Here is a 7165-nt window from a genome sequence, read left to right as displayed (position 1 = left end):
CAAACAAAGTGTATGGAGGAACAAGTTCAAACCCTAATCCAACTCCATACCGTAGGCCACAAGTGGGTCAGAATCCTTTCCGCCCTACTATCAATCGACCTGCTCAACCGGCTATGACTCAAGCGACAATAGCAGCTTCGCCAGCCCGACCAGCTGCAAGTCAAGTGAGCCAAGCCTCAACACCTGCTGTTCCACCTTATAAGTGTTACATGTGCAACAAAGAAGGGCACATGGCCAAAGAATGCAGATTGCATGGGTACAGTAATAACTCGCCAAACCAGTCCTATGCCAGACCTTTTCAGCCAAGGGACAATCGGACATGAGGAAAGGTGTTCGCGCTAACTAATGAAGAAGCTGAGGCGAATCCCGATGTATTGACAGGTAAGTCCGCTGAACACTACTAAGTTATAGAGAATAACTAGTAAATTTATGTAACCTAAACTATATACAAACCCCAAGTACCCTGAGTGTCTCAACCATCCCTACATGAGTATTATTCGACTCGGGGGCATCCTACTCTTTCATTTTTACCACCTTTGCAAGTAGGATGGAAGATCAATTGAGAGACATGGGGCACGACTTAGTAGTCAGCACACCGACGGGTAGTGTTGTGAGCTTGAAAGAAGTGTATGACCCCTATCAGGTAGAAATTTATGGGAGGAACTTAACCGCACGGCTAATAATGCTTGATATGAAGGATTTTGATGTCATATTAGGCATGGATTGGCTGTCTGCCTATGGAGAAAATGTCATGTGTGTGGAAAAGAAGATAATATTCAAGTTGGATGATGGGTCAGTTTTTACCTATCAAAGTGAGCTAGTGAGGAAATCCAAAAAGATAACCTTATCCACCCTCTAGGCTCGGAAGTTGTTGGACGAAGGATGTCAAGGCTTTCTAGCCACAGTAATAGATACCGAGGCAAAGATAAAGCCTTTGGAGGAACTTGACGTCGTCAGGGAATTTCTTGATGTTTTTCCAGAAGATTTGACTCAACTACCGCCTGATCGCGAGATAGAGTTCACGATTGACTTAATTCCTGATGCAGCACCAGTGTCCAAGGCACCATATCGAATGGCACCTATTGAATTGAAGGAGTTGCAAGTTCAATTGCAAGACCTGCTGAAGAAAGGTTTTATACGACCCAGCGTATCACCCTGGGGAGCACCCGTGCTATTCGTAAAGAAGAAGGATGGTAGCATGCGGTTGTGTATCGACTACCGCGAGCTGAATAAGTTGACCATCAAGAATCGATATCCATTGCCATGCATTGATGACCTATTTGATCAATTGCAAGGATCGAGAGTTTTCTCCAAGATTGATCTTAGGTCCGGATACCATCAATTGAAGATCAAGAGTGGTGATATTCACAAAACGGCGTTTAAAACTTGATACAAACATTATGAATTCCTGGTTTTATCGTTCGGGTTAACCAATGCCCGACAGCGTTCATGGACATGATGAATAGGGTATTCCATGACGTGTTGGATAAGTTTGTCATTGTATTTATTGACGACATTTTGGTGTACTCCAAGAATGAAGAAGAGCATGCTCAGCACCTTACCTTCGTGCTACAGCGGTTGTGGGAACATCAGCTTTACGCCAAGTTCAGCAAGTGTGAATTTTGGCTTCACCAGATCGGATTCCTAGGACATATCATCACCAAGGATGAAATTTAAGTGGACCCAAATAAGGTGAAAGCGGTTCTTGACTGAGAAATGTCGAAGAGTGCCACTGAGATCCAAAGTTTCTTAGGATTGGCCGAGTATTACTAGTAGGTTATTGAAAATTTCTCGTAAATCTCGACACCCATGACAAAGCTAACGAAGAAGGGCGCCAAGTTTGAATGGAATGAAGCATGCAAGAAAAGCTTTTAGGAGTTAAGAAATTGGTTGGTGACAGCTCCAGTTTTAACCATTCAAGATGGAACTGGAGGAATGGTGGTATACACCGACGCATCCAAAACAGGATTGGGTGGCGTCCTAATGCAAAAAGTTAAAGTGGTCAACTATGCATCACGACAACTAAAGGAACATGAAAAGAACTACCCCACTCAAGACTTAGAATTGGTAGTGGTAGTTTTTGTATTGAAGATATGGCGACACTACCTATATGGTGAAAAGAGTGAAATCTTCAGCGATCACAAGAGTCTGAAGTATTTCTTCACCCAGAAGGAACTGAACATGAGACAGAGGCGGTGGTTAGAACTGGTAAAGGATTATGACTGTGAGATCCAGTGCCACCCCGGCAAGGCCAAAGTTGTAGCAAATGCGTTAAGTAGAAAATCTCAGACTGTATCCCTCGCTTCCTTGGTCGTAAGCGAGCAGCTGTTAGAGGAAGCTCGAAAGTTTGATCTAGAGCTCGTGATTGAAGGAACGGCCATACAATTAGCAGCTATGGATCTACAGCCGTCGATACGAGAAGAAGTAATTGCAAAACAACCATTGGACCCCGAGTTGGCCAAAATAATTTGGGAAGTTTAGCAAGGAGTCCATAGGGACCAAGATTTTTCATTGGCCCAAGATGGTGCATTAAAGTTTCAAGATAGATTATGCGTGCCTGATGATTATGATGTCCAAGGCCGAATCCTTAAAGAGGCGCACAACTCACCCAATACAATTCACCCGGGAAGCACGAAGATGTACAAGGACTTGAAGAAGTACTACTAGTGGATTGGAATGAAAGAGACCATAGAAATATACGTGTCTAAGTGCCTCATCTGTCAGCAAATTAAAGCAGAGAGACACCGACCGTATGGATTGTTGCAACCACTCCCTATACCTGAATGGAAGTGGGAAAGAATTACTATGGACTTCGTGACAAATCTGCCTAATACCAGGAAGGGCATGAATACGATTTGGGTGATTGTAGATGGGCTGACGAAGGCAGCCCACTTCATACCAATTAAAATAATTTACTCAATGGAGAAGCTTGCCTAGTTGTATATAGAAAATATAGCCCACCTACACGGAGTACCTATCAGCATAGTATCTGATAGAGATCCTTGATTTACTTCAAGGTTTTGGAGAAGCCTACAAAAGGCATTGGGATCTCAACTAAATCTTAGTATAGCTTTCCATCCGCAGATGGATGGACAGTCAGAAAGAACTATCCAGACTCTGGAGGACATGCTCAGAGCCTGTGTCTTGGAAATGAACGATAGCTAGGATGCTCATATACCCTTGGTGGAATTTGCATATAATAATAGTTACCACTCCACCATTGGCATGGCACCGTTTGAAGCTCTCTATGGTCGGAAGTGCCAGACCCCGTTATATTGGGATGAAGTTGGTGAACGAAGATATCTTGGGCCAGAAATGATACAAGCAACCAGTGACAAGGTGGATGTCATTAGGGAGAAAATCAAGGCAGAAAAATTATGTTGATAATCGAAGGAAGGACATTGAATTTAATGTTGGAGAAAAAGTATTCCTTCGTGTATCCCCAATAAAGGGATTGCTACGCTTCAACAAGAAGGGATACTGAGCCCAAGGTTCATTGGTCCATATGAAATTATCAACAAGGTTGGACCTATAGCCTACCGACTAGCATTACCACCATCTTTACTGGGCATCCACAATGTTTTCCATGTGTCGATGCTAAGAAAATACATCAACAACCTGACACATGTACTCTCAACTGAACTAGAATAGTTGGATGTGGACATGACTTACGAAGAACAGCCTACGGAGATATTGGACAAAAAGGAGCATAATCTTTGTAACCGCACGGTCGCCTTCGTAAAGGTTCGATGGGGAAACAATCCCATAGAAGAGGCTTCATGGGAAAGAGAAAAGGAGTTGAAAGAGAAGTACCCCCAACTCTTAGAACTACAAGGTAAGCAAATTTCGAGGACAAAATTTTTATAAGGTGGGGAGAAATGTCAAACCCTGCCCCTGACTAACTGGAATCTTGACTGAAGGACAGGAACCCCTAACATGGCATCCAAGCACACAGTGGAGTATCACTCCAGTGATTGAATTTGATGAAGAAACCCTGAGGATGTCTTCCTACATACCTGTCAGAAGATGGACATCTAATCCCTGTAATTGCACAGCTCACAGCATAATGTATTGCCTGAACTCCAGGTATTCTCTCTCCTCTCCATAAATGTGGGTCCCACACCTGCAAATGAGTGTAAAAGTCCCTGAGTGGCATATGGGTGCAAGGCCCTGACCCTAGGTCAAACCCCTGTGCAAGCCCACAGAGAATCAGCCTTGCTGAAATCTCTGGGCGATGCAGACATCACCCAGAGACATTGCCCAGAGTGGAAAAACTGATTATTTTAATGTTTTGATTTGTGGGGACCACCCATATTGGACATGGGCACCCTCCATAGGTTGAGAGGAGTCCGAGGGACCACCTCATACCCTTGGATCACTGTGGACCCCACTTGAGTGCCCAAAATGGCTGTGAATGCAGTCAAAAATGCATTCTCAAAATAGACCTTAGCAGCCAAACAGGCCCTAGTCAAGGGCTGGGCTATAAATAGGGGTGCCTTGGGTTCATTTAGAACCCTTAGCACTGTTGAAATCATGGAGGGAAGGAGAAGAAAGAAAAGAAAGAAAAGAGAGAAAAGAGACAAGTGAAGGAAAAGGAGGAAGAGAGTAGCCTTGCCTCCAAGGCCTGGATTCGAGCAGCCCTAGACCTGTTCAGGTATAGAATCTGAACTTACACCCTACTGTGATGCTGTTCTCTATTTTTCTCTTTGAATCTCTGTGATTTTGATGAATATCTGACCATTGGCAGCCCAGAACAGCTGGGGGCTGCCATGAACCATCTCAGATCTACCATGCAGCATGATGCATGGAAGATCTGAGTGTTTTATGATGTTTTTCACATCTATTTTTACATCTGGAACCGAAACCTGAGTTGTACTTGGCTGCACTGCCCTGTTACACTAAGGATAGGCAGTTTGGGGCCCAGATTGCATGCCCTGGCTGCATGGAACCTAACCCTAGGTTGTAGGAGCCTTGGGTTATTGTTTTACACCTAAATCCAGCTGTGCATGCAGCCAAAACCCTGATTTGTAACCAAGGATATGCTGGGTTACTATTCACTGGGCTGTCTGGGTAGCTCCTGGCAGCCAAGTGGTGGGCCCAAGTGAAAATCCACATAGACCAGTGTAAAGTATGCCCCTGGGGGTCCAAGATGACCTAGCATGCATGGGGAGAGGATCCATGCACTGCCCATAGCTCAAAACCTTGGAATCACAGCCTGATTTTGTTTTGTAATCTCTAGGCGATGCACTGGGCGATGCAGACATCACCCAGAGAATGAAACTTCACTATGAAGCTGATCTGACCTGGGGATCTTCACCCAAAGGCCATGGAACTGTGTAGGGAGGTGGAAAATGACCAAAATGCCCCTCCCCACATCCGTCCACATGTATGAACACCTTGGGAACCCAAGTGGGCCCGCAGGACTTGGAAACCCTGTTTGTGATGGTCCTACTGCATTGCCAAGTTGGGAACTGTACTGTGAGACTAATATAACCTAGGGACATGTACCAAGGTAACAAATGACCAATCTGCCCCTAGGCCACCATCTCTGGATGATGCACCGGGACATAGGCCTAAGGCCCAGTGTAAGGCCCAGAGAATTCCAAGTGATGACCAACTGTACACCGAGTCAACCCAATTAGCTTAGATCAACCCTAGGACATCCAAAAATAGTTTGGAATACTAAATGACAAATTTTTAATTTATATCTGGGATTTGATCCCGTGCTCGAGGCCTACAGCCAAACTGCAATTGGAACTGAAACTAAAACTGAATATCTAGAACCAGACCTAGGTGAGTGAAATGTTATCGTGTATGTATGTGTAACAACATTAATTATGCCAGCAATTTAAATTCTTTAATTATGATGTTATGTTACTTATTCAATTAAAATTTCTCAATTATTACACATCGTGTGACTGTTGATCAACACTGCTTAAATATATCATGATGAATGTGATTGTTAGACTAGATGTCGCAGTCGGCTTGAAAATGAGGCCGGTGGTATCCCGTAGTATGGGATACGATTGACACTGCCCAACTCATACGATGCCATATAGACATGGGGCTAGAGTTTCATCACCCGTGCTACGCACCCTTGCCAACAGGGGTTAAGGTGTTGGATAACTGTGAGGAGTACCGTAAAACCTCAGGCATTTACGCCGGGAAGCCTTAGCACAGCTAGGATGCCCCAGGGTAAATTTTTTGGGAAGCCTTGGGCTACAAGCTTGGAAAGCACCGAAAAGTGAATCATGGCTATATGCCACATATAAAGTTTATGCACCGGTAAGGTGAAATGATATTGAGTCGGTTACCTCACATGTTTAATCTAGAGGGCCGGTCGGGTTGACCTGGGTAGGGAGATGTTGGAGTTGGCTGGTTCTCTCTGACAACTCAATGGGTGTATCGCGGGAAAGGGTAATCAAGCCCACACCAGGAATACATGTATTGGGGATTGTAGTAGCACTAACCAAACTTAGTTGTATTACTAGGTGGCTAATAAATAATCTGGACTTGCATATCATGTAGGATCATGTGGAATGTGGTTGCATGTGCATGCATGATGATATGTTCTGCTCATGAGGTCGGTGGGGCTCACACTCTGTTATATATGTTTTTCTTCTAGATGATTCTACAGGTGGATGCCGCTGTGGCATGGCAGCTCATTACGAGGAGGAGAGCCCTGGTTATTACGATGATATTGGTGTGGACCCCGACGAAGATCGTACCGATGATGCAAGCATTCTCAGTGATTATTGATGAAGACCAGTGAGGGGCTCTTCTAATGCTTTTTGTCTTGGGGACTCCATTTTGCTTTTGATAGGAGTTTATCCCCATTTCTGTTTCTGGTGTAGTCTTTTCTTTTTTTTTTGGGGTTGAGTTATCTCACCATGTATATATATGTATTTTCCTTTTGCTTATGTATATGTCAGTCTTACTTTCAGTTGTGGGTTGTACTGGGGAATGTTTCAGAACATATGTATATATATATATATATATCACCATCATTCCCGTATCGCTACGTTTCCTCTTTTGTTATTATAATTGTAGTTTATCTGCAGCACTCTGATCTTACTTATGGTAATGTGATGAATGTGGGACTGTGAATGTATTAACTGTTTCTAGATTCGTGGTGCTTGGCGGATTGCCGTTATGCAATTCGGGT

Source organism: Telopea speciosissima, chromosome 5 (genome assembly GCF_018873765.1).
Source record: "Telopea speciosissima isolate NSW1024214 ecotype Mountain lineage chromosome 5, Tspe_v1, whole genome shotgun sequence".
NCBI classification, from domain to species: domain Eukaryota; kingdom Viridiplantae; phylum Streptophyta; class Magnoliopsida; order Proteales; family Proteaceae; genus Telopea; species Telopea speciosissima.
The sequence above is the reverse complement of the archived record's forward strand: the minus strand, read 5'-3'. Positions refer to the sequence as shown.